Raw genomic sequence first — 10,008 nt, 5'->3', positions numbered from 1 at the left:
TTACAGGTGCATCACACAGACAGGTGTCCACACTGCAGAACACCTGGGTTCAGAATTCAGATCCCTTTAGGGAGAAATAGAGGACAATTTGGTGTTTTTTTCTGAGAGCATGCATGTCACACCCATTGTGCATTCTCTATGGAAGTATATTATACGCAGTGTTCATTTATTGATATACTTTTAATAGTTTTTGTTTATATTTTAATTTTAAAGTTTTTGTAATTTTGTTGTTTTTAATATATCTAGATTAAAAAAAAAAAAAAAAAAAAATATATATATATATATATATATATATATATATATATATATATATATATATATATTAGGCTTTAATTTAATTTCAGTTATTTTAGTACTTTAAATTAAACTAGACAAAAATGAGAAATGCTTTGTCAACTACAGTAGAAACAAAGTTTTTTTATTTTATGTCACTTAATGTAATCAAATAAATTACAATAATTGTTTTCCTCAAAAACTTTTACTCTATAGTGCCTATGTAAACTACTCACTGGGCTTAGTAAAATGTATACATTTTTGTGCCAGGTCACCCTGAATTTTAATAATAGCCTTAAGTGTGTGAAAACTGAAGAATGAGACAGCATGATCTTTACTGAAGAGGGACAATACATCTTTAATTTACAGAGAATGTAATGCCATGTCAGCAGTGGGTTATCTTTCGTCTTCTTCATCATCTTCTACTCCACATCCAAAAAAGTAGCTATGTAAAAGTGAACGACAATTAAACCATCTCAAACTCATTTAGAGCATTGCAATGTGATGATTAGGCTAAGCTTTTAATAACTTCCATACATCATTTTATAAACACTATGATGTCTTTTTATCTGATTATGTTTGTGCGGTTTTGTAGATTATGTAACATTCAGGGTAGCACCATATTTAACATTTCAGAGGAATGAAAACGAGGCTGTGAGGGATTGAAGTACAGTGCGTTCTTGTGCTGTTCTTAACATATCAAGTATTCCATTGACGAAATGTCTTAATGTCTAAATATAACTGTATAACTATCCCTCACACTCGTTTTTATCTGTGTTTTCAGTAAAGACTTGCTAACACTATAGGTTGCAGTTTGTGAACCAGTAAAGTAACCAAACAAACTCCAATTGACGTATGTACATTCTTGTATGAGCCTTTATGTGCTTTAGATGAATGTTTATTCCTTTAATGCTCTTTATCAATGTTAACTGTAAGGTTTCTGCGTTCTACTCGAGCAGAGAGTGTACAAATGTAAATGCACTGTAGGCTGCTCTGGATAAAGTGTCTAAAATGGCAATTTAATGAATATCAAAAGAACATTAACCCACAATCATTTCAAGCACTTGTAGTGCACTATATAATAGGTAACTGATGTTATGTAACACCCTTTTACTATGCTGCCATACTGCCTCAGGTTCAGCAGTAATATTTAAATGTGTGGTGGCATGGTGCCACTCACCAGTCCTAATTTCTCTGCCTGGGAAGAGGCTAGATGTGGCATGACTGGCATCTGGAGTAAAGTGCGGCACAATAGCGCAGACATGAACCTCGGGAAAGCACATGCATAATGGAGCGACCTGGGGAACAATCAACATCATTCTGATTCACACCGCTGCTCACTCACCAAGGAATTATGGCAGTGGCCAAGACAGTCACCTGCACTGAGAGCCTGAGAGGCGAAACGCAGCTCTCAGAACACTTACAGCACGGCTGGATCTCCTCCTCCAGTTGTGCCAATGTTGCCACATTGAATAAGCATGGAACTCCCAGAGTAAAACCGGTTCAGTCTGCATTCAGACGCAACACACCTAAGGGTTCTGAGGGGCTGAATAAAACAAAAGGGAAGACAAATCCATGTAGAGTAAGGATCATTTGGTTTGATTCTTTCCAAATCATCATGCTAAAATGTGAATGGGTCTCCATCATGATAAAATGTGTATCCAAAACATGTAACAATATAGCAACATAAATATGCTTCTCAAACTTTACAGGAAAGAAGTAAACTCCCATATCATTTGTTGATGATGTCAGTAGACATGGCGCTAGCAACATCAAGAAAGAAAGAAATCTACCTACCTATCTGTCTGTCTGTCTGTCTGTCTCTGTTTAAATAACAGAATAGTTCACCAAAAATTGCACATTTGGTCATATTATTTTAGAATTATTTATATTTGATTATAGTATTAAATTATAAGATTATAGATTTAGCTGTTATTATTATTATTTTTTTTTTAGTTTTTATTGAAATTTTAGTTTTAGCAATTGTTTTGTTTATATATACATATACAGTGCCGTGAAAAGGTTTTTGCCCCCTTCCTGTTTTAATTTTAATTTTTTTTTTATATTCGTCACACTTAAAAGATTCAGATCATCAAACTAATTTTAATATTACACAAAAATAAAAATGCAGTTTTTAAATGATGATTTCATTAAGGGAAAAAAGCTGTCCAAACCTACCTGGCCCTATGTGAAAAATTAATTGCCCCCTCCTGTTAAGTGAAGAAGTGAAGTGAAGTGATATGTGGCCAAGTATGGTAACCCATACTCGGAATTTGTGCTCTGCATTGATCCCACCAAAAGTGCACACACACACACACACGGACCAGTGGGCAGCCATTTATGCTGTGGCGCCCGGGGAGCAGTTGGGGGTTCGGTGCCTTGCTCAAGGGCACCTCAGTCATGGTATTGAGGGTGGAGAGAGCACTGGTTTTTCACTCCCCCCACCTACAATCCCTGCTGGACCTGAGACTCAAACCCGCAACCTTTGAGTTACGAGTCTGACTCTCTAACCATTATGCCACGATTATTAACCACATTATTTTAGAAAGCTGAGTTAATTTTCACTAGCCAAACCCAGGCCTGATTACTGCCAGACCTGTTGAATCAAGAAATCACTTAAATATAACCTGTCTGACAAAGTGAAGCGTGCTTAAAGAGCAACACATCATGCTGCGATCTAAAGAAATTCAAGAACAGATGAAAAACAAAATAGTTGACATGTATCAGTCTGGAAAGGGTAATAAAGCCATTTCTAAGGCTTTGGGACTCCAGCGAACCATGGTCAGAGCCATTATCCACAAATGGAGAAAACTTGGAACAGTGGCGAACCTTCCCAGGAGTGGCCGTCCTACCGAAATTACTTCAAGAGCGCAATGACGACTCATCCAGGAGGTCATAAAAGAACCCAGAACAACATCTAAAGAACTGCAGGCCTCACTTGCCTCAATTAAGGTCAGTGTTCATGATTCAACAATAAGAAAGAGACTGGGCAAAAACAGCATCCATGGGAGAGTTCCAAGGCAAAAGCCATCGCTGACCAAAAAGAACACAAAGGCTCGTCTTACATTTGCCAGAAAACATCTTGATTATCCTCAAGACTTTTGGGCAAATATTCTGTGGACTGATGTGACAAAAGTTGAACTTTTTAATTTTGAAAAATTATATATTTTGTGCCATATCTTCTGAACCAAACATGATAACACAGAAAAGGTGATGTCTACCCCTATGTTTTGGTAGTCAAGGATTACACTTTTCTTCAAAAATATATTTTATTCAATAATACATTAAGAGATTATTTTCAAGAATACTATATTTCACATATTTCAGAGATATCTTTTTTTTTTTGAATCTCAGGTAAGTTAATATTTCCTTACCTCTCAGGCAGAGTCCGGTAGGCTGTAGTGTGTTTCCAATACATTCTTGTTCTCTCTCAACAATTCTCTAACATCACACGCAGACGGCAACACAATCAGATGAACAGTTAATAGTTAATTCAGTGACTTTATGAGAGAGATTACAATAAAATTTCAGAAGATGCAGAATGAAATTTCAAACATATTTCATGTAAACTTAATTTACAATCACTCTCTGGTGCCAGAGTTGTCTGTTATGTTGTCCACAAGGGGGAAGCCAGAGTCCTGCATGCGGGTGGGTACACGCACGCTAATATGTGATGTAACGAGTTGAATAATATTTATGTGTAGGGTGCGGTGCGGATGACAAGCATGGGCGGGTCCAATAACCAAGACTATTTTAACTCGGTCCAGTACACACTGAGCAATGTACCCAATGTAGCAATGCAGCCAATGTAGCTGCCACTGATTGACAGCTGTAGTGATTATATTAAAGGGAGCGCTCTTTGCTTGCTTTCTGTATTTAATCTATTCACAATTTGAATAAAGGTTTTAATAAATGAGTTTTGTCTACCTCATGTAGGAGATTTAATGCAAGTGCGTTAAATAATTTAATGCAGGTGCAGGTTTGGGTCCCAGTTTTTATGTCAAATGGGTCGGGTATGGGATTAAATTAGTGTTGTTCTCAGATAACGTGTTGGGTGTTCTGTTAACTACTGCAATTGTGGAAAGATCATTTCACCAGCCAGGAAAGGTCAATGAAAATGCCTCTCTGTGATGTTACCACAAGGCATCACTTACTTACAGATCTCATGCTTCTGGAGGGGATGTAGATTTGTAAGAGTGAGGAGAAAGTAGGAGGGTGCTGAGCCTGTGGCTGTTCTGTACGCAAACATCAATGTCTTGAACTCGATGCGAGCCGCAATCGGGAGCCAGTGCAGGGGGATAAAGAGAGGTGTGAAGTGGGCCCTTTTGGGCTCATTGAAGACCAGTCATGCCGCTGCATTCTAAAACATTTATCAGGGTTTGATTGCACACGATGGAAGTCCAGCTAGAAGAGTATTGCAATAGTCCAGCCTAGAAATGACAAGGGCCTGGACAAGAAGTTGTGCAGCATGCTCTGTTTGGAAGGGCCTGATCCTCCTGATGTTGTGCAATGCAAACCTGCATGATCGAGCTGTTTTTACAATATGGTCCTTGAAGGTCAGCTGATCACCAAAGAATAATTTTTGATGAAGCTAGCAGGATGATGAAATCGGAGTGGCAGGGAAAACGAGAAGCTCAGTCTTTGCCAGGTTGAGCAGCAGGTGATTTTCTTTCATCCATGCTGAGATGTCCGCCAGGCAGCTTGAGATCTGTGCATCTACTATTGGATTGTCTGGTTGAAATGAATGATAGAGCTGTGTGTCATCAACATAGCAATGGTAGGAGAAACCATGTGCTTGTATAATGGGTTCCAGTGATGCATTGTATATGGAGAAGATGAGGAGTGCAAGAACTGATCCCTGTGGCCAGTTGATGTCCTTTGGATACCTCTCCCTCCCAGGAAACCCTGAAAGACCTACCAGTCAGAAAGAATTCAAACCAGGGGAGTGCAGATCCTGTGATGGTAGACAGGAGAATCTGATGATTCACAGTGTCAAAAGTGGCAGATAGATCCAGCAGAATAAGAACTGATGATTTGGAATCAGCTTTCGCAATCTGCAGGGCTATAGTGACCGACAGCAAAGCAGTCTCAGTTGAATGGCAGCTGCTGAAACCTGATTGGTTAAAGTTCAGTTGGTCATTCTGTGAAAGAAATAATGTAACTGTGTCTATAAAGGTGTGAAGCAAATGGTCCATTCCATTAGAATAACAAAGAAACAGCATTCCTCAGGAACATCTTGTAGATTGTAGGATCTCCAGTGGGAAGGTCCTAACAGTATTGTTTCTAGCCCTCTTGTCTTCAGATATAAAAATATATCCCACAGACAGAACTTTGGAAGAAGCTAGGATTCATACAAGGGTTAAGATTGCTAGACATGCTAACATCGCTATTGAAGAACTGCTATACTACCATCTTCAGTAAATTCTTCTCCCCACAAAAATTTTGGTTAAGCCTACTTAATTTTTTTTTGTATTAGAGAAATATAGTACATTGGGGAGCCACCCAAAAGACTGCTCAGCAAAAATACAGTAGAGATGGGGCATGGGGCAACTTTTTAGGATACTAAGAGTAGATTGAGAAGCAATGGCCAGAATGAAGTTTGTTGACAGCTGACTGACAATTCAAGAGACCCACAGAAAATGACAGAGGAGCAGCAGAAGAGTTTAGCAAGATTGTGTTGCCGTCTGTGTGTGATGTTAAAGCATTGTTGAGAGAGAACAAGAATGTATTGGAAACATAATACCGCCTACCTGACTCTGCCTGAGAGGTAAGGAAAAATACACTTATATGAGATTATATATTTTTTTATATCTCTGAAATAAATGATTGTATTCTTGAAAACAATCTTTTATTGTACTATTGAATAAAATATTAGTTAATTAACAAAGAAAGAAAAAAATTGATGGCCATTTGTAAATGCTTTGATACTGTGATTTCCTTCTCACATTGCTGATTTCACCGTTAACTCTTCACCTGAACATGTTTTTGTATATGGTATCATTGTAATCCTTGACCATCAAAACATAGGGGTAGACATCACCTTTTCTGTTTTATCATGTTTGGTTCAGGAGATATGACACAAAATACATAATTTGGTTATGGTGGAAAGTAAAATAGTCACCATGGCAACCACAAGGTGTTTTTGCGATGGCCCCATTTCTGAAAATGTTCAGAGCCCTAACCTGTACAATTGTACCAAGTTTCATGCTTTTATGAAAAAGTGAACATATCACCTCAAATTTTGCACATATCACCTGGACTACTATATATGTTGTATTTATATATATATATATATATATAGCTATATGTTAATAGTTTTAGCTAACAATAACAATACTCAACCTAATGTTGTTCCAAACCTTTATGATTTTTTTTCTTCTGTTGAACACAATAGAAGTTATTTTGAAGATTTTATTATTTTTACCATTACTTTGAATGTTAATTGTGTCCAAAACAACACTCGACCCAATTGATTCTATAGGCCAATAATAATAATAATAATAATAATAATAATACACTATAAATAAAATATTGTAATTTTAACTGTAAAACTTTGTAAAAACGCTACTAGGTTAATAGGTTAACAGTAAGTTCCCGTACTATATACAGGGAAAAACTGTAAAAGATCTAGCCAGACATTTCATGTAATTTTACAGTAAAATGCTGTTAATTGTACAGTTTTTAGAAGTAAACATGAACAAATCAATGTATAATTTACAGTCAAAAACTGTAAACTGATATTCCCAGAATTCCCTGCGTGACACTCCACATTTGAAAGCATTTTGTTTAAATAATCATGTTTTTTTAAATAGTTTTTATTATCAGTTATGTACATTTGGGCTTTATGTTACATCTTCTGTTGTGTAATGAAAGTTTATTGCATTATTTAAGTATTGTGTGTGTTACCATGATGGTGTTTTGTGTTTGCATGAATGACTCTGTGCACCTTCTATATATTAGTATATACTTCTGCTCGTGGCGAAGCTTCTTGTGATGAACTTTGATTCTTCATGTGGCTTTCTCTTTTACCACCTGCATTATTATGGTGGTTGTCAGTATGTTAAAGGTACAAAACAGATTTCAATAGCAGTGTGCGTTGTTGAATTTACTGGTTTACATTCAAATTTTCTTGTTTGTAAATTACAGTTTTATACTGTAAAATGTACAGTTTACAGTTTTTCTGTATTTTTTACAAAATTATTCTGGCAACCACAGCTGCCAAAATTATTTTGTAAAAACTACAATTTATTTATTTATTTTTTTACAGTGTATAGCCTATATATATATATATATATATATATATATATATATATAATTTTAGTTGAATAGGCTAACTGTGAACTTTTGGGAGAAGTGAGAGTGAGAAGGAACCATTTTATAGGGCTGAAAATGAACCTTTGGTGCTTTGCTGCAGAATTGAACCCTCTGGCTGTTTCTGAAAGAGCACTTCCTCTTTTGAATTTCAGATTTTTTTGACAACCATCTTTATATAAATGGAGATGGTGCAACGTTCAATTTGGTTTCAGCTCCATTTTCACACCAGGCTGCTAAACCAATCACCATGCCCATACCAAAACACAAAGGAAGTGAAATACGCTTAAATATAAAAGACAAAACGTGAGATTCTTGAATTGTGCTGTGTAAATGCATTATCCCTCCTCTTATTCTGCACCAGTAATCTGGCGGAAATAATCAGGATTAAAATTTGCATTCCGAGGGTGAAATGAGTACAAATGAGAGAAACCAAATAATAGGCAGACGCACAGACACAATTAATGTAGCGGCGCTCCGCTTACGATTCGCGCTTCTTTGTTAACTGCCGCGGTAAAAATGAACAAATGCAACCGCCTGTTGTTCATGTGCATGTCTACACAATGCGTGCTGTCTGTCATGATGCGTACGCTCGCCGGTGACATTTGAACAATCGCAAATGTCAGACAGGTGCGACAGAGCTGGAGTGTTACCTCCGCCCTCACCCTGTTATCAGTGGTCAGCAGACCATTCACAACTGAATCCATGACAACACGCTTAGCAGAGAGGTTGCTTAGCAGCAACTAATCCAATGAGCGCCGAGCGGCCTATCAGTAGTGACAGTGTTCGCCAATTAACAGATACTTACTCTGAAGATGCTTTCTGATCTGCGACATGCTGATTAAAAAATATGACTGACTGACATTAATGGACACCTGCGCAAGCAACCACCAGCAGCCGTATTGAATTGTGTGAGCACAGTGCGCATTTTCTGGATTTATTGAATAGATGCATGTATAACTGGATTAATTATGAATTATGAGTGCTGTGTGCCGGATGGATGAGATGTACTGATTGGCATGTTCACGATTTTAAAAAGCCATCATTCGAACAGCAAATTACAAAGAGCTGCCTGGAATTAAAAATATTAGGAATTCTATTCAGACTATACTTAATTGGCGCACATTTTAGGAAGACTATAATGAGAACAACGGATACATAGTCGCTTGGCGTTCTAGGAAATGAAAGTAGGCTAAGTTTCTGATTTATTGTGATGTGATTGTAACTTTAGATTTACTAATTTAGTATAAACTTGGTCCTTCTGGTTTCAGAGGGAAATTAGAAGTGCACTTTTGAAAATGATCAATAGAGGGCCCCCTTTCATTACAGTATCTGTAGACTATGACAAAACATCCTCAGATTTAATAAAGAATTGTATGGTTTTTATGCAAATGATTCGACTGATTATTACTATTAAACACTGCAGAATTATAGTTTTCTTCAAAAAGGATTAGGAAATGGATTAAAGGCGAGAGGTAAGACATGTAACAAAGCTTTCCATTTCAAATAAACGCTGTTCTTTTAAAGTGAAATCTTGAAAAATGTGTCTCACAGTCTGCAAACAAATATTAAGCAGCACAACTGTTAAAATGATTGATAATCAACGTTTCTTGAGCAGCAAATCAGCATATTAGAATTATTTCTGAAGAATCATGTGACACTGAAGACTGAAGTGTAGCGATGCTGAAAAGTCAAGTTTGACGTACAAAATAATTTTAGAACATTAAAAATACTTAATATTTTGAAATATTACAATTTTAAATGTTTTTTTTCCCCCTGTATTTTTAAGCTAATGCAGTCTGATAAGCATAAGAGCTAAGAGAGCACAAGAAAGAAAATAAATAAACATATACCCAAAACCTTTAAACCGCAATTTAAAATTCTAGAATGGACATTATTCGAAATATCTCATACAAACATAAGCTTATTGACTTCAATTAAACCCTTGTCTAAATGGAAAGAGTGTGACTATTTTGGTCAGTGGACAAAATTGCATTATACAAATATGCTGCACATGGTCAATTGAACAAACTCACCCAACTCTGCTGTGGAAAACCAGACTCTCATGTCTTGCTCAAGAAAACTGTCACTGGGGTGGTACCTTTATACCAAAAAGTACACTTGAGGTAATACAATTTACTATTTAGGGGTAAACGAGGTACAAAGATGTACCTTTTAACTTTTGAACCTTAGGTTACTACCCCAAAGACAGCTTTATACCCTTTTTCCCCAAGAGTGAAATGTAATGGCAGTGTAATGACGTAATGTGAATACAATTTGACAAGGCAAACCACCATCTGGTGAATATAAACTGAACCACTGTCAGGTTTCAGTGGAATTTGGAAATATAGACCTTTCGATTTTGTTTTGCATTACTCAAAAAAAGCAGCAAATTATCACATTCTGAAAGTCACATTCCTTCCT

This window comes from Onychostoma macrolepis, chromosome 11 (assembly GCF_012432095.1).
Source record: "Onychostoma macrolepis isolate SWU-2019 chromosome 11, ASM1243209v1, whole genome shotgun sequence".
NCBI classification, from domain to species: Eukaryota; Metazoa; Chordata; class Actinopteri; order Cypriniformes; family Cyprinidae; genus Onychostoma; species Onychostoma macrolepis.
This window is presented reverse-complemented; position numbering follows the sequence as displayed.